Source organism: Eulemur rufifrons, chromosome 15 (genome assembly GCF_041146395.1).
Source record: "Eulemur rufifrons isolate Redbay chromosome 15, OSU_ERuf_1, whole genome shotgun sequence".
NCBI lineage: Eukaryota > Metazoa > Chordata > Mammalia > Primates > Lemuridae > Eulemur > Eulemur rufifrons.
This window is the reverse complement of record NC_090997.1, coordinates 36,016,509-36,041,876: the sequence shown is the minus strand read 5'-3', so window position 1 is coordinate 36,041,876 and position 25,368 is coordinate 36,016,509. Positions and strand designations below refer to the sequence as shown.

Genomic DNA, 25,368 nt, shown 5'->3' with positions numbered 1-25,368 from the left:
AAACCTTTGTTGACTTACTTGTGCTGTTAGCATCAGAGAGATAATTTGCAACCTATCCTAAACTAGGGTGGGCCACTGTGTTCCTGTTCTCATCTGTGTGTGCCTACAGATAAGGAAATCCCTGGGGTAAAGAGAAACATAAACACACAAAACTCAAGTTTAAGAAAACAAACAGGATTGAGCTTACCATTTGCAGACTGAGAAAAATCACATTTGCATTTCACAGCAAAAGATAAAATTTTCCAGAGCACCACCATTACTAAAAATAGTTTCACCACTCCCAGAAATGTAGTTAGTATTTTGCCTATTAACGTTTATTGCATAAGGAGACAGAATTACTCCAACTTTTTAAGCTGCCCCCAGCTGACAGCTATTGGTCTGAGTGAAAGGTACAAGTGTTGCCTTAGAAACCTTCGCAAAGCAATATCATGAGCTCACTTCTCTTAGCCTTGGTGGATCTTGTGAAGCCAGGAGCTCTTGCAGACTCTAATTTCTGTAGAAGGCTGTTATATCATGGTGAACTCTGGAAGGTATTTAAGATTCATGTGACTTTTATGTTCATAGTGTTGCTAGATATAGTTTCAGGTATAGCTATGCAAAATATAAACTCCATGCCTGAGACATCAAAGAAATTAGCCAGAATTTCCGGCTCCAAAGAAATGCATTTTGCTTTCCATTAATCTTTATGAATACAAGATACCTACTTTACACAACAGATGTATTCTTGGGCAGCTATAAATAAGTAAAAAGTGCAAGACATTATTTGAGGGGGAGGTGGTGAGTAGAAAGAGAAAGGAAGGACCTGGTATTTTAAGGAATTCCACGATGAATTCATTTGCAAAGCAAATAATCTGTCCCATATATATGCACACACATGTAAACATAAATTTTACATTTTAGATTTGTTTAAAATGAGAGTGTTCCTATATTTAGAGCTGTAGATATAAGTTATTGTAGTAGATGCTTGTCGTCTATTAGCATTGTCATAGATTGGGGGTGGGTGTTGTAGCTGAGAGTGGGAGGCAGTTGACATTAGCAAATGTGAGTGGGCTGGTGAAAATATGACAGCTATGTGCTAGGTTTCCTAGACTAGAGATAAGGAAAAAAATCTATCTGAAGGGCTGGTGCTAGAAGGAGAGGCAGGAATATGCTTTGTGAGGTAAATAACCCTCATATGTGTCATCTGGCTTGACATACATTGACATATATGGAACATTTGGTGAGTTGTCTCCCAGATCCCCAAAGGCCACTTATTGTTCTCTCTTTATGTGGTGGCTATAAGTGACTCAAATGCCCTTAATTTGGAGATGGTATTCCAAGATTCTACAAAATATTGGAATTGTTAGGCGCCTTTGAGATGTCTTATCCACCTTACCTCCTTTATGTTACAAATGTGAAACTGACACACAGTTTATGTGACTTGCTTGTGGTCACACAGCAATTTAGTTAGAATTGCTTTAGATCCAAATTCCCTGTCTCTCAGTCCAATGTCTTCCCTACTACATCACTCGCATTCTGAGGATGTTGAGGGGTGGTTGGGCTCCAGGGCTTTTGTATTATTCTCTTGGCCTCCAGAATGTCTTACAAATAGACTCACATTATAAACTCATGAGCCAAAATCATTTTGTGAAAAGATGAGACATTTTAGGTAAGAGAAATTGAAGAAAGTTTCCTTCACATCAGGGAGATGGAATGGGACCTGAGCCTTGAAGTTTGGTGCAGCTTACATAGTGAGAAAAATGGCGGAAGGCAGGGATGCCACATGGCCATGTGGGCTGGGCACTGTACAACTCTGGGGGCTTCATGTTCACTACTTTATAAGTGGTACAGCCTTTGGGAAACTACATCTACAGGCCAAAAAGAATAGGATGACACACAGAGAAAAGGTCTTATAGCATTGGGGAGATACAAGTAAGATCAAGTCTGCCTGTAGGTGATATATCTTGGAAGTAACTTGGGGAAAAAAGGAGGAGATGGAGGCTCTTTCAGGCTTTTCATGCCAATTTTCTCCTTCTCAGACTCCCTTTTGGTCTCTCTCATTCTCTCCAAATCCATATCCAGCCTTTTGAACACTGTAGACAATTCTGTGCCTTTTCTGGTACGCCAATGTCATGCCACCTTTGGAATCTGTTGAGTGATCTATGGGAATTTGTTGAATCAACATTATAAACAGCATTTATTGTTGGCATTGGTTCTTTGCAAAATTTGCAAATTTGCTGTTTTGTTTGCCAATCTAGGTATCCTCTGAACTCTTAAAGTGTACCTTTAATGGACATACATTAGAAATGGAGTTGCCCCTCCTAGAGATTTTTGCATTTTAAAGTGTCTGGTCTAGAACCACTAATGTCATGAACCTTATCTTGGAGAGGGACATCTAGATTTTTGAAGCCATACCTCAGCACAATGACTGGCCGGTGGTGCCTGCACAGAAGTAGTGGAGATGGTTTCTATTATCACACTTCTGTCATTGGCTGTTTCCAATAACAAGTACTTTCTAATAAATTGGAACATTTTTACTCTCTGGGTGAAAAACTGGTTACATATTTCCCAGACTAAACTGAAAGTAATGAAATAGTATACCCGGACCATCACTTGGGCACCATGATTAATTTCTCCTTGTATTTGTCCAAAAATAGCACTTTAAAAAAGCCAGTCATCTTGGCTATATTAAAAACGGCAAAAGTTCAAAAGAAATGTTACTCACATCAAAAAGCCATAACACAAAAGACTTGGCAAAAGGATATTCTTGTAAAATGATTCAAGAACAAGACACAAATTAATTCTTTTTCTTTATGTAAAAAAATTAAGCCATTTAATATAGTAAATTCCCTTGATATATTCACTTGAATACATTTTAGAAAAAAATAAGCTCAAGTTGGATTTCAAAATTTCTCCCTTTGTTGTTATAATTAGTCTCTTCTACCTGTACATAAGGAGGCACAGAGAAAACTAGATAATGCAACTAGGTAATGCACCACCTTTCCATTTGGCTTTTGTGTTCTCCAGGCTACATCAAAGACTGAGTCATTGACAGTCTGAGAAATCTGTCTTCATCCTTGGTGACTGGCAGAAAACGATGTTGTGTTTCAAAGATAATTTATAATATGAAGTAGATAATATGCCTGTGGATTGTTAACCTCTTACCCCATAAACACATTCTTTTGGGGTTCCTAGCCATTTTCTTTAATATCGTTCACTGGTTTCTCTTTCCCTCTCCACCACCTACTATAGATGAGCCTTCTATCTATGCTTCTTTCTCACCAAGAGCATTCATTCATTCTTAGGGCTTTAATGAAGTAATACTTAATTAGTTCAAAATCGATTGATCTTGCAATATTTAAGAAACATTGTTATCCAAGAGGTCTGAGGAATGCAACGATAAATAATACATATGCTAAAATTCCATGAGCCCCTACTATGTGCCAGGTGTACTTTTAGACACTAGGTATTAATTACAGCAGTCAAAATGAAACAAACTATGACCTGGTAGCATAGATGAGAACATACAGGAATGAGTATTCTATAGGGTAAATGCAACACAAATTACACAAGTACAAAGGGAGGAAAGATTATGAGTATCTCATAAGATGAGTGAAAGCTTCCCTAAAAATTTGGACCTTTAAGAATGGGATAGGATAGTACCTAGAGGGAAACTCAGATCATCTGAGGGTTTTTAATGATGTAAGAGACCTAACTGTGTTTATGGGTTAAGAGGTTACAAGACAAGAAAGGAGCAAGGTCAAGGATATAGGAAAGAGAAAAGATTTTTGATGACAGAGTCTTGGAGGAGGAAGGAGGAAGAGAATCAAACGTTTGGTTTTGGGGGTTGATCTTGGTTTTGACCTTGAAAAGCAGGGAGGCCCTTCATCTTCTGTGACAGAGAGAAGGAGGAATAATAGGTAGGGATGGGGCTAACATTTGTACGTGAGAGGCGGGAATTTGAAGGAGATCACTTTAAAGCCTCAGCTTTCTCATCAAGGAAAAGACAAAGTTATGTTCTGCTGAAAGTGAGCAGTGGTCGCAGGGATGATTATGTACTTACTGAATCATTACCGAGGGGAATGTTAGAGGAACATGATTATGGACAAATACGAGCACTGATGAGTAGAATTTAGGATTCAGCAGGGAGAGAGAACGTTCATTTGCTGTGGCACCAGTCTGTTTAGAAGCCTGGGTGTAAAGGAGGAGACATATTTTATAGCACTGGATCTAGGGTTGCAGTTGTCCAAGTATGTGCAGTGAAAGGACAGAGGCACAAGCAAGCAAAGTGTGTCAGTGAGACAAAGCCCACCAAGGAAGAGCTATTGGGAGGAGTGACCAGGTAAATTGGAGGGTAGACAACAGAGGGCTAGAAAGAGTGGGATTTGGGCCATTGCATTTAAGATTTCTGTGTGGCACAATTTTAGCTAATGTAAGTTCTTGGGTGTGGTCCTGGGAGTGGAAGTGAAGGCAACTGGAATTAATGAGGTCAAGAAATGGTGAAGATAGGACATTGGCTAAATCTTCCATTAAATGTTGAAATCTCCTAGGATGATGGCAGGATTTGGAGTGGAGAGCAAGTCTGTATCATTTAACAAATATGAGGGTCGGGGACAAGAAGGTCAATAGATAACTGCTGCCAGACTACGTTTTCCAACGCTTTTCCCTGATCATGTCATTCTGTTGCTTAGGAATTTACAAGAGGTCCCTAGATCTTATCAGGTTGAAATCTAAATTTTTAGACTGGTCGACAAAAGCTCCCCCTTAGCTATGAAGGCTCGTCTTTTAATGTTCCTTAACATGACCATTGCTATCCAGTCAGGCAATCTCTGCATTCTTCCCCAGCCCTGATACACACGCTCACACGTACAAACTCAAACACTTTCACCATCCCAGTGGTTTTCTTCTTATTATTATGTTTCTTTATATTTCTTCCACCTTGAGAATACTTACACGACAGATAATGGGGCTCTCTAGAAAATTCGGCACATGTGTTTGTCCTTGTCCTATCCAATATGTCCCTCCTATATCAGTAAATATTTTTTTAGGGACCACTAAAGGCTCACCTCCTTTGTGAAGTCTTTTCTAACTTTTTGCTCCCCAACTCTTATCTGTCTCCTGCTATGAAATCCTACATTATTTTGGTCTAAGTATGAACCATAGCATCTCATATATATATGTTCCCTAAGTATTTCATGTACTTATATCTTGTTGCCCAGAACAATTTCCTGAGAGAAGCTATGTTTTCTTCTTCTTCTCCATATGCCTTATTGTACCTAAAAAAGGACTAGGTGTGTCATTGTTTGTTCATTGGTAATTGATGATTAATCTCAGAATGTCCTAATATTTGTACATCCTATGAGAGAGTCAGAAGATTAATTTTTTAATGTCTGCAAAATGCTTCGAACTACATAGAGAAAGTAAAAATAACATATGATATTATTGAATTAACAGTAATGGTCACAAATATTTATAATGATATTCCTACAATAATGTGATTCTATGTTTCTGTCATCTTTAATAAGAGATGTCATAACTCCATTGGGGATGGTGATAATTAGTTCAGATGGAATTACCTAGTGCATCCAAGCACAGTAGGCTTATCCTACAGGGGTACCATTTATCTTGTTTTTCTTTAAAAGTGGCTTTTCTTTTCCTAAATGAGTTCCATTTGTCACATGGGAAAGCCTCCAGTAGAATCCCTGTGCTTCTGAAGAATGAGGCTTTTAGTTAGGCTCTCTGGCTTTTTAAATTGATGACTCACCTGCACTTAATATGCTCCATCTTTAGAATCTCAGGCTGAGGTCACCCTGAGCAAGGCTGCCCAGTGAAACCTCATACCACCAAAATGGTCAGCGTGCTGAGAATGGTATGTCTTTGCTAAGTTTAGGAGGCAACAGAGAGACAGGTTGCTTTCTGATTGAAATCAGGACCAGATCTGATTCTTTGTTGAATACTATGCTTCAGAATCTCATGTGTCCAGTAGTATTGTCAGTATTTTGGCAAAGAGCTTTGGTGTCTGATTTTCATTGTCTCAGGCAGAATATGTTTAGTGCTCCTAATAGAATCAGAAAGTTGGCTTCTCTGCAGTGAGAATAATGTATCCATTGGCATTATAGAAGAGAATTTTAGTTTTACTGAGAAATCTAAAAAAATACATATTAATAAAGGAAAATCTCGTAAAATAAAACTTTTTATTATTTTAAGGGATTCTGGGCATAGGAAAATACTATATAAGGATAATAGGTGAAAGAAGGAGATTTCCCCCTAAATGGATGTAGCCTGAATTTTTCTCAGTGAAAATGGTCTCTATTACTTCAGTAAACAAAACTATATCCAAATATTCCAACTAATCTGGGCACATATTTCCCAATTATTTGTGCATGTGCGCTTGTTACATGGAGCCATTTTGAAGTAAAATTAGAGTTTGTACAGATAAGTGTTATGAGAAATGTATGTTAGATGGAGTGGGACTTGGGGTATGAAGAATATGTGATTCCAGAAGGACTTCCAGGAGATATGTCAGGTAGAACATTGCCAGATCTGAAGCTCAGGGAAGAGGTACAGTCTAGACCTGTGCCACCCAATAGAACTTTCTTTGAAGAAAGAAATGTTCTGTATATACCCTGTCTTCTATGTGTCCACTATTAGCCTCATGTGGTTTATGAACACTTGAAATGTAATAAGGCTGAGAAACTGAATTTTAGTTTTGTTTAATGCTAATTAATATAAATTTAAATAGCCACATGTGGCTAGTGGCTACTGTATTGACCAGCATGGATATAGAGAAAACAAACAAGACATTCATCTAAAGAGACCATGGCTGAAACCAAAGGATAGAGAATAAAAAGAAAAATTAAGACCAAGGACAGACATTTAGAGTATACCTACAGTTAAAGGTGGGGAGAGGGAAAAGAACTGACCAAAGAGGAAAAGAAGTCATGGTTAAAGAGAAAGGAGTGAGATCAGAGCCATGTGTGCCATGGATAAACGGGAGGAGAGAATTTTAGGTAGAAATTAGGTAGACATTTATAGTTCTCACTGCTGCTGCAAAGCTGGAGGATGAAAACTGAGACCAGGCCATCTATTGATCGGCATTTAGAAGGTGTGGTTTCAAAGAATTGGAGAGGGTTGATGCCAGACTGCTGGTATCCAGAAGTGCTTGGGCATACTCCACTTTTGACAAGCTTGTCGATAGAGAGAAAAGGGGCAGGGCAGTGTGTGAAGGGAATAGTAGAGGCAGGGATTTTCATTTTGTTTCGTTGCTATTGTTTTTTTTAAAGGGACACTTAAAAGCTTTACAGATGTTAAATACAGACTTCCCCCCTCATAATCCCCAGTCCTACCCTTGCTCTCTTTGGCATAGGAGCAGAAGTATTTTTCCTAGGAGATTGAGGGCTCCTTCTGCTCTCCATAGCAGAAATCTCCATTCATTGCCTGTCCTTCCCCCTTTTCCCTCTTCATTAAGAGTAAAGTATCCTTTTTTGTCAAGGCTAGTTCTGTTGACTTGATCCTACTGCCTTCCCAGACTGACTTACACCTCTCCTGCCCTTCCCGCCCCCGTCCCTGAATCTCCCTCCCTCCTGTCCCTATGGTTTTTATCACCAGCTTACTGGGGTGGGGTGCACAGTGGGGGCTGGAAACTTTCCATATATAGGGAGCTAGATTGATAAAAACTCTTGTTGTTCTCTAGGCACAGAATTATTGTCGGAAAGGTCTTTTTCCCCCAGGGAATATGGACATAAATTATTTAGGTCCCTTTTTTCTAATCTTCCCCTGACTACATGCTTACTCTTCTTTTCTCCTCCATCCTATTCAGGTACCGAGATCCTCACATAGGTTGATTCATCTTCTTCTTTTACTAACTTGTTTGCCTATTTTTAACAAGATTTCTACTTGTCCATGTCTTTCTTTTTAAGAACGATGTTAAATTACAAACTCCTTGAGGATCGACAGTGTCTATAAAGCACTTCGATAAATGCTTTTTGAAAATTACTTATTGGTTAATATAAAGGGGTTTTGTTTTTTTCTGAAGCAAAAAGTGGATTACTAGTTTAATTTTTCTAAAAGTATTACATGTTAAATCCAGGTGTTTGGCTTTGGCAGAAGTTTCAGCATAGTAACCGAGAGTGAGGATGTTCCAAGGAAACACCAGGTCATGGTGAACACTCTGGCTTTGTTTTCTACCTGTCACCGTATCTAACCTCTGCATCATTTTATGTATTTTCTCCTTGGATGTGTTAGGCCAACATTAGTGGTAGAGCTGTCTCTCTCAACCAGGGACCAGATGGAACCCTGCCCTGAGAACATAATTTCTTGAGTGCTGGGTGAAATGATAGGATGTCTCGAGATTCCTTTAACATGCTCCAGTTCTTCCTTTCAAAAAAAGTATATGAAGAGGTAGATAGATGGTTCATTGTACTATTCTGTTTACTTTGGCATATGTTTATAACTTTTCCACAAGACACAGTTAAAAAAATGATATGAAATGGCAAAAGAAAAATAGTAATGTTTATATTGTCCATTTGTCCTTCCTATGCTGCCTTGTATATGCCAGGATTTTCATTATTTTATTGAATAATCACAATAACCCTAAGAAGTTAGATGGGGCATTAACAGAGGCTCGGAGGGTTTCAGTAAACTCTCCCAAGAGCACTTCCTTGTAAGGTGTGCCATACCCTTCTGACCCAAAAGCCAGTGTTCTTTACCCCAAAACTGTGGCGTCACACTGTTTTAGCATTTTGCTTTTTAATAATTCTACTTTGTGCTAGACACTGAAAGCTAATGATTTTAAATCACATCAAATCAACAAATGTATATAGAGGGCCTATTGTTTGCCAGAAAAATCATGTGCCACTATTGTTTCAACAGCCAAGTTGAAGAGCAAACTCAAACTAAAAAGAGAATCCTATTCCACAGATGAGAAGAAGCATCAATTATTTGCCAACAGGATTTTTTTTCCATACAAAACAACGAATTTTAAAGTTTACGAAACCTGGGATAACTCTTTTGGTCTCTAAATCACAGCTTGAATCGATGTTTAGTGTCCCTTCAAAGGTCTGCTTCCTCTCCTCAGTTGCATCTTGTTCTTTTTCCGTGCTTCTCAGTAGGATTATAACAGCCTAAACAATAGAAATCACTTGTAATGACCCCCTGTCATGACTTATGCCAATACCACTGTCAAATTGGTAGTTGAAAACATTGAAAAATAAGCTAAAGATTATATTTTCAGGGATCATTTCTACAGTTTGTTACTAGAGAAGTTTCTGTGAGTGTGTAGAACACTGGAAACCAGGAGAAGATGCAGCCCTCTCTCCTAAGCATGAAACTGGCTCCTGCCGTTGCTTCATTGCAACTGCCGTTTGTCACTGGTGGTTCTTCTTCTCTTTGTTTGGGAGAGTAAGCGGGAGAGAATGCAGTCTGAGTGGTCAAAAAAAAAAAAGTAGAGACTTAATTTTAAGTTAGGTGCATTCTTCTTGTTTACACTATTACTTCATATAAAACCTTTTTTTTACAGTTATTAAATGTTTTTAAGAATAAAATGTGTCCAAATTAGTAAGATGTCACTATACCACACCACTTACAACTCTTAGCACCTTGACATTGTTTATAAATGCCTGGGCCAGCCTTTAACCTTTTTTTTTTTTTTTTTTTTTTTTTGAGACAGAGTCTCGCTCTGTTGCCTGGGCTAGAGTGAGTGCCGTAGCGTCAGCCTAGCTCACAGCAACCTCAAACTCCTGGACTCAAGCGATCCTCCTGCCTCCGCCTCCGGGGTAGCTGGGACTACAGGCATGTGCCACCATGCCCGGCTAATTTTTTCTATATATTTTTAGTTGTCTAGCTAATTTCTTTCTATTTTTAGTAGAGACGGGGTCTTGCTCTTGCTCAGGCTGGTCTCGAACTCCTGAGCTCAAAGGATCCACTCGCCTCAGCCTCCCAGAGTGCTAGGATTACAGGCGTGAGCCACCGCGCCGGCCTAACCTCTTTTTTATTTCCTTCTCTCTTCTGAACAGTTCCAGTGACACTCTTGAAAGTCACTGCGCAAAGACTTAGTAGACAGAGAGTGGCCCTTTCTTAGATACGGGCCTGAGTGTTCCTCAGGAGACCTCCTGGTGCAGTAGTGGTGGAGGGTTTGTTCTGAACTTTGTGTGACCTGTGGCATCTTTGGGTTTGCCAGGTGGGGTTACAATTGCAGACAAAGTGGTGGAATGTCTTGCTTTGCAAAGCTAACTGGCCCGGCGGGGATTTGAAATTTGACTTCATAAGCACCAAGTCAACCTGTCACAGACCAGCCTCAAAACAAAGAAGGGCTCAAAGAGACTCATGTCATAAGGCTGTCAACAGAGAAACATTTTTATTCAAACTTTATTGAAGAGAGAAAGCAGGGCACTGATGAAAATTGTTGAAATCCTTTCACTGTGATATTAGTACATAATCAGAAGAAAGGACTTAAACTCGGATTAAAGACGAGTGTTGTCACTTGGATCCTTTCAGCTAACATGTAATCCCATCTGTGGACATGGTCTTGTGCTTCAACAATGTATATATTTGTATTGGCAAGGACTTCTACTGACCTTCTCAAACAGCAGCCAATAATCTCTAGGAATACTTACTCCAATGTTAAACATTTCCTGATCAAGAGCCTGAAAAGAAACACAAAACAATGTGCACAAATTTTAGCAACCTCTCTGCCTTCCCCCTGCCCTTTAAAAATATTAAATAGTAATGATAAAAGCATATTTGCAAGTCCATAGTTCTATGGGGCTTAGCTAATTTATGAGAAAATCAGCAATAAACAAAGGGTTTGTGTGTTCCTGAGCAGATGTAGAAAACAGTCTCATAGGCTCAAAACCCATTCTTGCACGAATGGAAGTGAGTGACCCTTGAACAGTGATGTTTCTGTTGCCCAACTTTAAACGAATCTTCCCTGAGATTGCATATTATAGCTCCTGCCATCTTGGAATAATAAAAAAAAATTATATAGGCTTTATGTGTATACACACACACACACACACACACACACTCAATTAGAAAACTTTTTTTAACCTGAAAACAAACAATGCATAAGATAAACTGTGTACTGAAACAATCAAAATGTGCATATCTTCTTTTTCTTTAGTGGGATGTAAATTCCTGGCTTTGAGTTTACAAAGGACAAGCATTTGAGTGCAGATTATGTCAATGTTGCATACAAAGTGCAAGCACTAGGTATTTATTATCTTTGCAATATCTGACATGCCTTGTGCATAGACGGTTGTGGCATAACATGTCAGCTTGAAGTGCCAAGTATGCTGACTGCAAAATCCCTGGGCAAAGACCTCTTTTTAAAACACATCCTGACTGGAAGATACTTCTAGGGTCACCGAAGAATTGAGCATGGGAAGCTCTGAACATTGCACGTCCTTTCCTTCTCTCTGCAGCTGTAATTGCTGAAGTGGGGAAGGATATAGGCTTCCCTTTGTCACCTGGGAGATAGGATGTAGGATCCCATCCCCTCCTGAGTGTCACTGCCTCACTGCAATTATCTTCACATGTATCACTCTGTCATCTACCTATAGCACAGAGAGGATCAACAGCCTGGTCATTCTTATTGTGATTATCTACCACCACGTGACAGTTGATTCAACTGACAAGGGAATAACTGACAGGCAATTAATGGAATGCCAGCTAGGCATTGGAGAGAATGTGGGGGAAGAATAAGTCACAGAGTACCTGACCTGACATAGCTGGAGGGACATGATCTTCACCTCCATTGCTTCACTTCAGGCACCCTCACCACCTTTCTCATGGTTTATTGCAACAGCATTTATTGCAAAAGGCTCCTAACTGGCATGCCCTTCCTGTGCTCTTCAGTTAATTCTCCATATCACAGCAAGAGTTAGACTTTTAAAATACAAAATTGATCAAGTGTTTCTTCTGCTTAAAACACTCAGAGGCTGTCTATTATCTTGAGAGGCAAGACCAGCCCCTGCGTGCCACTCCAGCATCATCCTTCACTGCATACCCCCAATTTGTGGTCCTGTCATACTGACCTGTCTGCAAGTGCCCTGAATATTTCTTGTCTTAGATATTGTTTAAAGCCTTGTTATTGAGATTATTCTCTTTCATTATGTATAACGCAAGTGATTGGAAAGAAAAGGCACTAAGGCTCCACATGTTCAAGGTTGGCTGATGAGTGCAGTGCTTTGATTCCCTTTATTGATTTTTGTCTTACTGTATTTTTAATGTTGTTTCCACATTAAATGAAGGTCATTAGGCAGGGAAAGCAATTCTCCATACAAACACCTACTGTTAGGCTAGTGCTTAAAAGCATATTCCATTATTTGTTGTAACTTGCTCATGTGTTTCTTCAAAGACTCATGGGAGAGGACTTATGTGCTGTCCAGGTGTTCAGAGATTTTTATGTTTTCATAAAGTGTCATTCCTGTATCTCTTCCAAGGTGGAGTCTTATTGGAATCACATGCTCAGGAATCATGTGGTAATTATAAAACAAGGCAAGCATATGGATGGAGACATGCTCTGATTCAGTAGTAAACCTGAGTTCAAAAATCAGGCAAAACATGAAAATATAATTCTAGGGGTAAAATTTATATATTTTTAAAAATTGTATGTTAAAAATATTTAAAATTTTGAATGATTAATTCACACATAGCATTGAAAAGTTTAAAAAAGGATATAATGTCAGCAAGTCTGTATACTATAATCTTTTTTGTTTTTTACACAAATGGGAGCATATTATATACACTGTTCTGAAATTGGTCTTTCTCAGATATCAGATACGCCTTGGAAATCTTTCCCTATTGGTACCTATGGAGATTTTATGTTGTGTTTAATGGCAGTAGAGGATATGATAGTTGAATGCATAGTGTAGTCTCCTGTTGGTGGACATTTGAGCTGTACCCAGTTTTTTGTTATTGCAATCAATGCTACAATTATACATGTATCTTACCACATGTGTAAGAGTATTTCTCTTGGTTAAATTCACAGCATTGGAATTGCTAGGTCAAAGGGTATGTAAATTGTTAATAGATTTTGCTAAGTTGCCCTTCATAGGTCTGTTTTCCCACACTCTTGCCAACACAGTACATTATCAATTGTTTTACCAATTTGATGTTGTAATTCCTTTGCCAATCTGATTGGTGAAATGGGTATCTCTTAGTAGTTTTAATTTACATTTCTCTTATGAGTGAAGTTCAGCATCTTTTCAAATGTTTTTAGAGATATTTGTATTTCCTTTCCTGTGACTAGTCTGTCCTTATCCTTAGCTCATTTTTCTATTGGCTTGTTGGTCTTCTATTGACTAATAAGAGCTCTATATAGTAAAAAATTAATTCTAGTGATATCAGTTGTAAATCACATGTTTTTTCCTGTCTTATTTTTATTTTGACTGCTTTTGGCACTGTTGCTATACAGAATTTATTATTACTACCATTAGACATCAATCTTTTCTAGTATGGCTTTTGATGTAATTCAAAATTAGAAAGGTCTTCCCACTCTCAGATTATGAAAACTGTCTTTTGAATTATCTTCTAATACTTTTTTCCCCTAGTTTTCTCATTTAAATATTTAATCTCTCTGGAATTCATTTGTGTAAAGTGAGCCACTTTACTTTTTTGTAGATGGCTATTGTAGCAGTCAGGGTCTAGTCAGGAAAACAGACAGCACACTAGGTATTTCAGATAGAAAGGAATCCATAAAGGGAGTTGGTTACACAGGTGTCAGAAGGTTGAAAAAGTATTATTTCATATCATTGTATAAGAAATAATGTATACATTATGAGGACATACTGTATCTAACAAGATATACTGTTAGACTCTTTGATTCTGTAAAATTAAATTGAAAAAATAAATAAAGAAAGAAAAAAATAAATAAAATAAATTTATTGTAAAGGAAAAAAAAAAAATAAAGTAACACAGTTCTTCAAAAAAAAAAAAAAAGAAGGTTGAAAAAGTAGAAAGAGAAGGCTGAGGTAACCAGCGATAACTGCAAGAAGCAGCTACCACCTCCGGGGCTGAGGAAACAAAGGGAGACGTGTGGTTACCAGAACATAGGACTTCAGAGGCAGGATCCCTCTGCAGAGGGCTTACTGCCCAGCCCTGCCGGGACCTCTGAAGGACCTTGCTGAGGCTAGTTCTCAGAGATCTGGAGAACAAGGAGCTGGAACTGACTGCTACTGCTGGAGCAGCACTGTCAGAAACAGGCCAAACTAGAAAGGAAATCTCCTTTCTTCCCTTCCTACCTTCTAATAGCCCTCAAATGACTCTTATTAGCAGAATCAAACAGGAAGCAGCTAGTACAGGAGCCTGGGAAATGTAATTTGCAGAATCCCAGACTTAGTATCACAGAGTAGAATGGAGATAAATGGCTTTATAACCGACAGGTAATAAAAAACCCTTAATTGAACAATCTATGTTCCCCTATGATTTGAAATGTCACTTTTGTCCTATAATATAATATCTAAATTTGTTTCTGGGGTTTCTAGTTTACTTCATAGGTTTCTTAAGCTATTCCATGCTCTAGTCCCACATTGCTTTAATTATTGTAGTACTATAAAATGTTTTCATAAGTGGAAAGCCCAATCCTTTTTCACTACATTTTTTGTGAATTTTCCCAGCTATTCTTATTTACTTTTTAAAAAGATAACTTTATACTTAAAGGATTTTTAAAAGAATTAAAAAATCAAAGCCATTTAAAAAAAATGATATTTGTTTCTTTTTGGATATTTTTTATTGTTTATAGTGATCAGAACCTCCATATATTAGGTATTAGAGCACAATCCCGTGGGAGAAGGGGCATGGGGTTGAGGGTACACAAAATTGAAATTGAAGGGAATTTGGGAATTGAAGGGAAATGAGCACATGGAGGGAGGAATGGTGAAGGCCAGTGAAAAGATGGCAAAATCAATGGATTGTAGATTTTGCTGCCATCGCAGGGTTGTTGGATTTGGGGTTCTAGAGGGAGATAGAGGATGGCGGTGGGGAGCTGAAATTATAGATGGTTGCAATTTTCCATAATAGTTACAAGGACTATGGTATGGCCATAGAAGCAAGAGCTGAGGCAGTGTGAAGGACAAAATCATTAAAGGAAAGAAGCTCAGGGAACCAGGAGATGAGGGTATGAGTCTAATCATCTAAGGAGATATTTAAATCACCAAGAAATTTGACAGAAGTAGTGTTAGAGAGAATAACAGCAATCCAGAAGCTAAAATCTTCAAGGTAAGAATGGGAGTGAATGACTCAGGGCGTCTGAGTGGCACATGACTAGAAACAGAAAGGATACTAACTGATATTATGATGACATGAGATTTAAAGCTAGGACATTTTAGGGAGGATGGAGAGAGAACGATATGGAAGCAGTGACGAGGAGCAAGGGGGAAATCTACCCCACCTCCAGGCCTACTGGTACAAGAAGAGTAGGAAAGAAACTATCCACTTCTGAGCTTGTGGGCAAACAGTGTTCTCAGGAGACAGCCAGGGTTCCCTTAGTGCAGTGGTTCTCAAACTTAGCTGCAGATGCCCAGGCCATATCCCAGGCCAATTAAATAATAACCTTGGAGGTAGGAACCAGGTATCAGCATTTTATTGCAAAGCTTCAGGTGATTCCTGAAGTACAGCCAAATTTGAGAGTCACTGCCATAAAGCAAGGAGGTGAAGGGAACATTCTCAGAAGAGTTTGTGAACTCAGGAGAGTTTACTTGTGGTTGAATGTGAGTTTCAGAGAGCACAGTGAAAGTATTTCAGGAGATGGGGTTAGGTGAGGTATAGGAATAGAAAAGATGATGGCAGAGTCAAATACAAATTTGAGTTTGGAGGGTGAGGGGGATGAGTTTTCTCTAGGTTTTACTGGTGGTGCCAAAAGGACCAAGAGCCTTCACTTTAGCAGCTGCAATATCAGAAGTACATGATTATTTCCTTCATTTGTGGCTCTGGTGAATCCTTAGGTGTGGCTTGAAAAACCAATGCCAGACACCTCAGGAAGAGATGCTTCACATGGTTTTGCTGTGGTTATGTCATCTAGAGATGTAAGCCTTTAGATCTGATCCCCATGAATGAAAGCTATCCATGAGACAGCTACTAGGACTTTAGCTGGAACAGATGTGCCCATATTGCTGCAGCTCTGTGGTGTCTTGTTAAATTAGCTTTTGGGATTAAGCATGTGTGAAGAGCGGCTGCAGAATGAAAGCTTTCAGACTACATATTTGTTGGCCTTGAAGATCATGAAGAAATTTGACAGAAGTCTAGGGTTATTTCCATAATGTTATTTAACAAGACTGGCCACTGTTGAACATGAAATGATGAGTTCAGTGCTGAGAAATCTGGCAACACTGGTTGACTGATCTCATCCACCTGCCTCTTCTATTTAGTCATCTTCACCATGCTTTTATCTAACCATTTGCTTGTGGATGATGAAGCATGATGATGACAGCTCAGATAAGGTTCCTGACCACAAAAACTCAGTAGAGGTCAATGCATATCAATTGTTTGAAACAATAATGTTTGGCAACTTGATAACTACAAATAAGCAGCAGGAGTTTGAAATAAATGAGGGGGACCTTGAGCTACTTTATTGACTCTATCATAATCAAGGAAGTTCTTTCCCTGAAAGTTTGCAGCTATTACTATAAATCTTAGCCAGTTATTCCTGGTCATTTATTTGGAAAAAGTGGATGTATTGGAAACACTATACAAGCTAGTAAGGCAGAAGTTTCCCAACACCAGAATCAATGTCATGTTGCCAGATAAAGCTCAGGCTTAGTCTATCATGGAAAAAAAAAATCCTTAGGGGTTACAAGTAATGGGACCATGATATGTAACATGCTTAACCTGAGTGTTCCCAACTTTGACTGATGATTGGTATTGGAAGTAGTTGTTGATAACGAAATTTAGTTTTTCCAACATCTTCCCTCAAGAAGAGTATCAGACTTATCAACTGTTTGCTGGTTGACTGCAGTAACTGCAAATGGGAAGAAAGCATGATATAAATAACACTTTATACACGTGCTAATCTGAAAATTAAGGTAAAAATATTGCATCAAGTATTTTGAGTTCAGGAACCCCATTCTTATGCTAATAGACCAATAATGTATTTGAGCACAGTCAAATTTCAGTGAAATGTCAATTACTATTTTTAAGGCATTGATTTTACTGTGAAGAGTAAAAACTACCATTATAAATACACTACCATTGTAAATAAACTACCATTGACATGTATGCCAGCATTCCTTCAAGTGTGTCCAGTGGCATTCAAATACTTAATAAAATATTGATTTGCCCCCCAAAATGCTCATTTTATATTTTTAAAATTAATTAATTTATTCCTACCTGAGATTGGTGCGATGTATTTACTAGCAATTTAGCATAATGGAGAGATCTCTGGTCTGAGAATCAGGAGCCTGGGATTCTAATATATAATCAATAACCAATTAGTTGTATTGCTTGGGCAAATCATTGACTTCTTTGAACTTCTGTTTCCTTAGCTGTAATTAAGAGATTAAAGTTCTTTCCTACTCTAAATTCCTATGATATATGAATCAAATGGCCTGCTGAAGCTTGGAATCATTTACATTGGTAAAAAAACTGGAATTGAGATTAATCACTCCTGATGACTTCCTAATGCTATCTCATCCTCTAGAACTTTCCTCCCACCCTTCCTTCCAAAAGGTGGCTTGATGAACAATTGGCTATAGGAGTTACCTTCCGAAATCTCACTCCTACTAGATTATAAAGTCATATAAGCATAGGGTTATGTATGTCTTACTCTTGTGGGATCTACCACAATTAGCAGAATATCTTGCACATAGCTGCTAAATGAATAAATAAATAAATTAGTAGATGGAATGAAGGAAGGAAGGTAGAAAGAGAGGAAGAGGAAGGAGTGGGGAGTGGGGAAGGAGATAACTAACTGCTCCATTTAGGATGTGCAGGTACTAAAGGAAAGAGAAGAAGTAGCCATGTTCTTCAACTTCCATCTAAAAAAGAGAGCAGGGCTGGGCACAGTGGCTCACGCCTGCAATTCAAGCACTCAGGGAGGCCGATGGAGGCAGATTGCTTGAGGTCAGGAATTTGAGACCATCCTGGGCAAGAGCAAGACCCCATCTCTACTAAAAATAGAAAAAGTTAGCTGGGCATGGTGGTGCACACCTGTAGTCCCAGTTACTCAGGAGGCTGAGGCAGGAGGATCACTTGAGCCCAGGAGTTTGAGGTTGCTGTGAGCTAGGCTGACACCATGGCACTCAAGCTGGGGTGACAGAGTGAGACTCTGTCTCAAAAAAAAAAAGAAAGAAAGGAAGAAGAGAGCAGGACCAATTAAAGAAATGTTTGGTAAAGGTTTGATTTAATTACTACATGCATAAATCACAGTAGAGATTGTTATTTCAAACAAATTCAACATGGTGGAATTCTAGTCCAACACAATTGATATTTTCCTTGGAATTTTTTTGTGTATCAAAGTTTGATCTAAACTTTCGGTTATAGATTCAGATTAAAAATAAATTGAGAAAACTGAAAAAATCTCTGTTGAGAGATGGACATAAAAATAAAAGAGAATCAATTTATTGAAAAAGAAAAAGCAAGACATAACAGTTATGGTGAAATGAGTATTAGAATCAATGGAATTTCATTTTTTGATCTTTCCATTCTATTGTTGAATAAAAAAAATAAAGTGGTATATATTTGAGAGGTTGTATCTATATGGAGAATTCACAAGGTATAATATTAAGATTGCCGACTCTGAAGTCAGATTGCCTAGTTTTTCGTCCTCACATCACCACTTATTATTAATAGTTATGTGACTTTGGGCAAATTACTGAACTTCTCTGCACCAGCCTCAGAACCCTCATTGACAAAATGGTGATGATAATAGTGTCTATCTGATAAGGTTATGTAAGGTTGAAATGAAATAATGTTTGCAAGGCACTTTGCACATTTCCTAGCATATAGTAAGTGCTTGATAATATTGGGGGAGGAGAACAGGGGAGAGAGAGCATGTGTGTGTTGCTCCTGTATTTGTATACCTATAGAGGAAAACAATTTTGAAAAGATCCACTTCAATTTATTAATAGAATTAGCCCTAGCAAGTGCAATATGGGAGGATGTGGCATACACCTTTCATTTTTTTAAATCACTTTTGTAATGTTGATTTTTTTGTATAACAAACATTTTTACATCATAATTTTAAATCTTTAAAAATTTTGATAGTAGATCTAAAGAGATAATTTACCAAACTGAATTCATCAAGAAAGAGCACAGTTCAAACTCATTTATGCAGAATCAGGCAGTGGAAGAGATCATAAATAACAATTCCTTTGGGGGGAACAATATTTGTATGTATTCAAATCTATGGTCTCGGTTAATCCTTTGCATTAGGTAGGACTTTGCTATTTCCACCAGAGTTGAGAAAGTTGAGAGAATTCCTGTATCTTACCTTACCACTCACCTAGCGGAAAGCAGGGCCAGAAATGACTCAAGCACCCTGATGCCCCTCCATTACTTTGTGGCATCTAGTGTAGCTCATGCCCTGCCCCCGCCCCCCAGTTTTTAAAGAGACAAGGAGCAGCTCATTTACATAATCCTGAAACCCAGCAGAGTGGAGGGTAATAAGTCTTCTGGTGAACTGGCTTATTTGTTTTAGATCCATATAAAAACATAGGTGAAAATTCTCAAAATATGTGGTCCCCATTCTTGTAATTTCTTATCTCTTGTAACATTTACATGTATTGATGTTTTAGGCTTTTGTAGCTGATAAACCGAAGGCTTTCACCTAGTGGTTAATTTTAACATGGTTAGCTTTGGTTGAGATCTCATTTTTCTGCCTGCAGATTCACAAGATCCCCCAAAGAGTCTATTCAGTAATTGTGATGCATTCCTGTAGCATTTAAGACTAAGCTCTAAAAGCTTTGCTTTGTATACTTGATCTGTAGCGACCTTTAGAGTTTGCTGCCCATTGAACCGAAGGTCTTCCTTGTGAAATCATAGAATAGTGCCCCAGTTCACTTTCTGTTACTTGATATCACTGAACAAAAATACCATTATCAGTGTCTGAGAAAAAAAGATATGGCACCCTGTCTCTTTAAAACTTTAAGAATAGCAAGCACAGTAGAGTTAATGCTTTTGGGGGCTGTGCCTTGAGAATTTTCTGGCCCAGAATCAAGCTACAGATAATTAATTATGTCAGTGAAAAGCTCTGATGGCCTGTTCTCTTCAGAAAAAAAGTGACATCACCCATAGAATTCTCTGGCAATAAAGAAGAACAAAGCTGTGAGTGCAGGAAATAACAGACAGATGTCCATGAGTGCATATTTTATCTACTTCAAAGTACATTGCAAGAAGTCATGCTGCAGGGCTGTCTCCCAGCAGCAGTGGCTTGGCAAGGGGTCTTGGAGAGTCGGAGAAGTAAGTTTACAGGATCGGGTTCACTGCCTTACGTGCTCTGGCCTGAAGACAGAAGTGTGGCGTTCTTAAGGAAGTTACTAAAAAGATGACAATGTTCGAAAAATGTTGGCGAGATCATGGCAAGCCAATCAAATTATGTAGTGTGCGGAAATTGCACCAGATGGTGGCGGCACCATTTGTGGATAATGTTAGTACGGGAAACATTACCCAGAGACTTTAAATTCCCGGTCCTTCCTTTGCTCTGTGCTTACATCATATTTTCGCAGAAGACTATTACCAACCCCCACAAGCAGCATGTAATGGAAAGAACAAGTATTTTGGAGTCAGATAACTCTGTTTCTTACTAATGATGTGACCTTGGGTGAACTATTTAATTTTCTTTGAGCCTTATTGTTTTCATCTGTAGAATAGAATTAAGAGAAATAAATTAAATAATGTACCTGAAAAGAATTTTGTCCACACTAGGGTGCAATGTAAGTAGTGGTTGTTATTAAATTCGACTCTGTCCTTCCTTGCAAAATATGTTAGTTTCCTATTACATATCTAGAGTCAGACTTGTGTTAGCTAGAATAGATGTTTACTTACACAAGCAATTTTAGGCATAATAGAAAGATCATTGTTTCAAAATTTCAGGTACCAGAGTACCAGAAATTCTACCATTGAGATTTATTCCTTTGAGTTGAAACTACCTGCTCCAGAACTTTCTTTTCAAAAATATTATTTAATTATCATAGTAAAACCAGTTCAACATAGATTATTTAGAACACATATTCTTAATGAGAGCACCATTTTTCCCAAGAGGCTGAAAACTGGTTCGGAGGGTGGAGGGGAGGGTGAAGAAATTTTAGAAGTGAAGAAAATTTAGATGGTTTATGGCCCTCAAAAGGACCATGGTACATAAATTATATACAGTAATCTGAGGTACTAAAATTTCACAAGGGAGGTGATAAAGGAAAAATATGCTCATGCCAGTAATCCTAGCACTCTGGGAGGCCAAGGCAGGAGGACCACTTGAGGTCAGGAATTCGAGACCAGCCTGAGTAAGAGTGAGATTCTGTCTCTTCTAAAAATAGAACAAATTAGCCAGGCATGCTGGTGCACACCTGTAGTCTCAGCTACTCAGGAGGCTGAAGCAGGAGGATCGCTTGAACCCAGGAATTTGAGTTTGCAACCTGGGCAACAAAGTGAGACCCTGTCTCAAAAAAGAAAGACAAAATGCCTGAAAGGTATAAATAGCCAATTCACTAAAGAGATATAAAATGTTCACTTGGAAATAGTTTGACTTAACTAATAACTAAAGAAATGTAAATTAAAACAATAATGAGATACTATTGCTCACTTCTTAAATCAGGACAAATTTTAGAACTATAATAGTTATTACAGGTGAGGGTTTCATAAATAGACATTCTCATAATCTTGTTGGGAAGACATATGGTTCTAAAAATTAATTTGGCAATAGATACATAAGTCTTTTTTTTTTTTTTTTTTTTTTTGAGACAGAGTCTCACTCTGTTGCTCAGGCTAGAGTGAGTGCCGTGGCGTCAGCCTAGCTCACAGCAACCTCAAACTCCTGAGCTCAAGCGATCCTCCTGTCTCAGCCTCCCGAGTAGCTGGGACTACAGGCATGCGCCACCATGCCCGGCTAATTTTTTCTATATATATTTTTAGCTGTCCATATAATTTCTTTCTATTTTTAGTAGAGGTGGGGTCTCGCTCTTGCTCAGGCTGGTCTCGAACTCCTGAGCTCAAACGATCCGCCCACCTCGGCCTCCCAGAGTGCTAGGATTACAGGCATGAGCCACCGCGCCCGGCCGATACATAAGTCTTTAAAACTATTTATACCTTTTAATTAAGTAGTATAACAAGAAAGACAAAGATTATTTCACAAATATGATTTCTATTAATAACAGTCAAAAATGAAAAACCATAAGTATTCAGCAATAAGAAGATGTTTGAGTAAAATATAGTAGATCCATAGAGTAAAATCTTATACAGAGTTTAAAAATTATATTTCAAGGGATGTTGAATGAAGTGGTAAATGCCTACAATAAATACTCAAATTTGCATATACACTGTGCTTGCACTTATGGAAAAATACATGTGAAGAAAGATACTCACCAAAATATTCATAATTATTCTTTCAGGTTGGGAGAATTTTTGTTGAGCAGATGTACATCACCATGCTCAGCTAATTTTTTTAATTTAAAAATTTGTAGAGATGGGGGTCTCACTACATTGTTCAGGCTAGTCTTGAACTCCTGGCTTGAGTAATCCTTCTGCCTTGGCCTCACAAAATTCTAGGATTAGAGGTGTGAGCCACTGTACCTGCCCATTAAGGCATTTTTCTATTGAGCCTCAGAGTTATTTTCACTGATATATGTGAACTCTTTATAATTAAGGATAATTAATGATAAGCAATTACCTATATCTTTTACAGTTGTTACAAATATTTCCTTCCTTTTTTGTCATTTAATTGGCTATGATTTTTTTTAACAGATAGAATCTCTAACCTTTTTTCTTTGTCATTTCAGAGCAAATCTTTCCCCCATGCAGAAGTCAGATAACTACCATGTATATTCATTCAGTCATTCAGTAAATATTTTTGGAGTGTCTACTATTTGCAGGTGTTAATGGTGGCAATTTTAAATAGGGGACCAAGAAAGGCTCCACCAAAAAGGTAACATTTATATAAAGGCTGGAAGGGGGTGGGAGGGCACACAAGGCAAATATTTGGGGGAAGAGCATTCCAGGCAGAGAGAACCACAGGGGCAAAGGCCTGAGGAGGGAGTGAGCCTGGGAGTTTGAGGCACAGCAAGGAGGACAGCGCCGATAAAATAAAGGGGAGAGGAGGTGGTGGTTTTGAGAGGGAACACATGAAGTCACCAGGATCCTCTCCAATACTTGGGTCCTGTTGCTGGGTTTGACTGGCCGTGCCAGACCCTTCCTCCCCAAGAGTCAGCTTTCTCAGGGTCTCTGTTGTTTCTCCCAATAATTCTGCCTTGGTTTGACCATTGCAATCTGTCTAATACCTTTGAATAAGTCTGAAACCCAATGATAGGTATCTCTCTCTCTCTCTCTTTTTCTCTCCATTAGGAAGCTTTATCTCCTATGTAAAGCAGTAGATGCAAACCAGTGTTGCCTATTTCTATATACCAAAAGCATCTGAGCATCAGCAACTCCCAGTCAATATTCCTTATGATGTGTATTTCAATATGTTCTAAAACTGAGTAATAAACTACATTTTTACCTAGTAATAAAAGTCTTGTGTTCTAGTCATGACTTGGCTGTTAACTAACTGTATAACGTTAGGTCAGGATGGCAATAACTACAACCTACTTTTATGAAATGCATAACATTTAATTCATTTTCAAGGGTGATAATTTAAGTCATCCACCTTACCTGAGCCTCAGATTTCTCATCTGTAAATGAGGGCATTAAGTTTGATGATCTCTAAAATAATTTCTGGATCAATGTGTCAATAATCCATTATCATGCATACTAGTATTTAGGAAGAAAGTCTTTAAGGAGTACCACACTAGCAAGTGTGAAGAATGTAGCAAAACTGAGCAGCAATTTTTTTAGATATTATGTATAGATAAAAAAAAAAAAAAAAAGAATTCAATTCCTAAATCAGGAATAGGTCTTTCAAGTGAGTGTCATACTAAGCTCTATATTTTAGGTTTCTGTGGTGGCAGGACCTATTTTGGTACACCTATTTAGGTACCAATGGCAGTATTAATAAGGATAGATCGGGACATGCTGCAATAATAAATTAATCCCTAAATACCAGGAGTCAATTTCTTTGTCATTACTTTACTGTCCAAGTTGGGTTGGTGGATGCTAAAATTTATCTGTAATCCCAAAACCAATACTTGCGGCATTTTCATGACCATTCGCAGACGTTCACAGAACAGCAAAAAATTTCAGTTGCCTGAGGTGCATATTCCCAACTGAGGCTGAACAGGCTATGCTCTGCCTTCCTGTTTCAGCCCTCATACTGTAGATGAGTATCTTTTTGTGGTCTATTTAGTACTACATTTTTCACATTTTTGTATTTTTTGTTGGTGATTTTGCTATTTAAAATGGTCCCTAGGGGCTGGGTGCGGTGGCTCATGCCTGTAATCCTAGCACTCTGGGAGGCCAAGGTGGGTCCTTTGAGCTCAGGAGTTCGAGACCATCCTGAGCAAGAATGAGACCTTGTCTCTACTAAAAATAGAAAAACAAATTTTTTTAATAAATATTTTAATTTAAAAAAAAGAAAAAAATAAATAAAATGGCCACTAGGCATAGTGCTGAAGTATTGCCTAGTGTTCCTAAGTGCAAGATGTGCTTTAAGGAGAAAATATGTGGATTAGATAAATTTCCTTCAGACACATGTTACAGTGCTATTGGCCATGGATTCAGTGTTAATCAACAATTTATATTAAATAAGGTGTCTTTAAGCAGAAAAATACATAAGACAAGGGAATGTATTGATTGGTTGATGAAAATCTTGTGAAAAGCAGCTCTCAGGAACCTGTGTTTCTCCTCAGAGCAATGATTCAGTATTTGAGAATTTCACGTTTGTGGGAACTTTCTAGAATTTCACGTTTGTGGGAACTAACTGCGACTGTGAATAATGAGAATCAGCTGTAGTTCATTTCTATTTATTTGTCATATGCAATAAGGAACCTGAATCACAGGAAGATTTGACGGGGATTTTGTGAACATAAATGAAACTAATAAGCCAGTATCTTTTGGAATCTAAACTTTCTCTAGTGAAAGGTAAAAGGTAGATTTTTAAAAAGCAGTTCTGTCTTCAAAGGAGAAAATGTACATGCTTTGAAAAGGAGAAGCTGAAGAAATTGATGGATAAGTGGGACACACACACACACACTTCATTCTTTTAACAAATGATTGAGCACCCACTTGTGTCAGTCATTGTGCTAGGGTCTAGGGACACAAAAGACAATAAGAGGCTCCTGCCCTCACTGAGTTCACAGTCTTGCAGGCAGGGAG

At 38.2% G+C, this 25,368-nt stretch overlaps 1 protein-coding gene and 1 non-coding gene across 2 annotated transcripts in view; both read left to right on the top strand.

Moving 5' to 3' along the window:
• FILIP1 (filamin A interacting protein 1) overlaps window positions 1-25,368 on the top strand; it is a 163,144-nt gene that overhangs the window by 75,101 nt on the left and 62,675 nt on the right. The gene's annotated exons all lie outside the window — the stretch shown is intronic.
• LOC138396078 (small nucleolar RNA U3) lies at window positions 9,196-9,408 on the top strand. The gene has a single exon (XR_011235565.1). It is a non-coding gene; the product is annotated as a small nucleolar RNA U3 (small nucleolar RNA).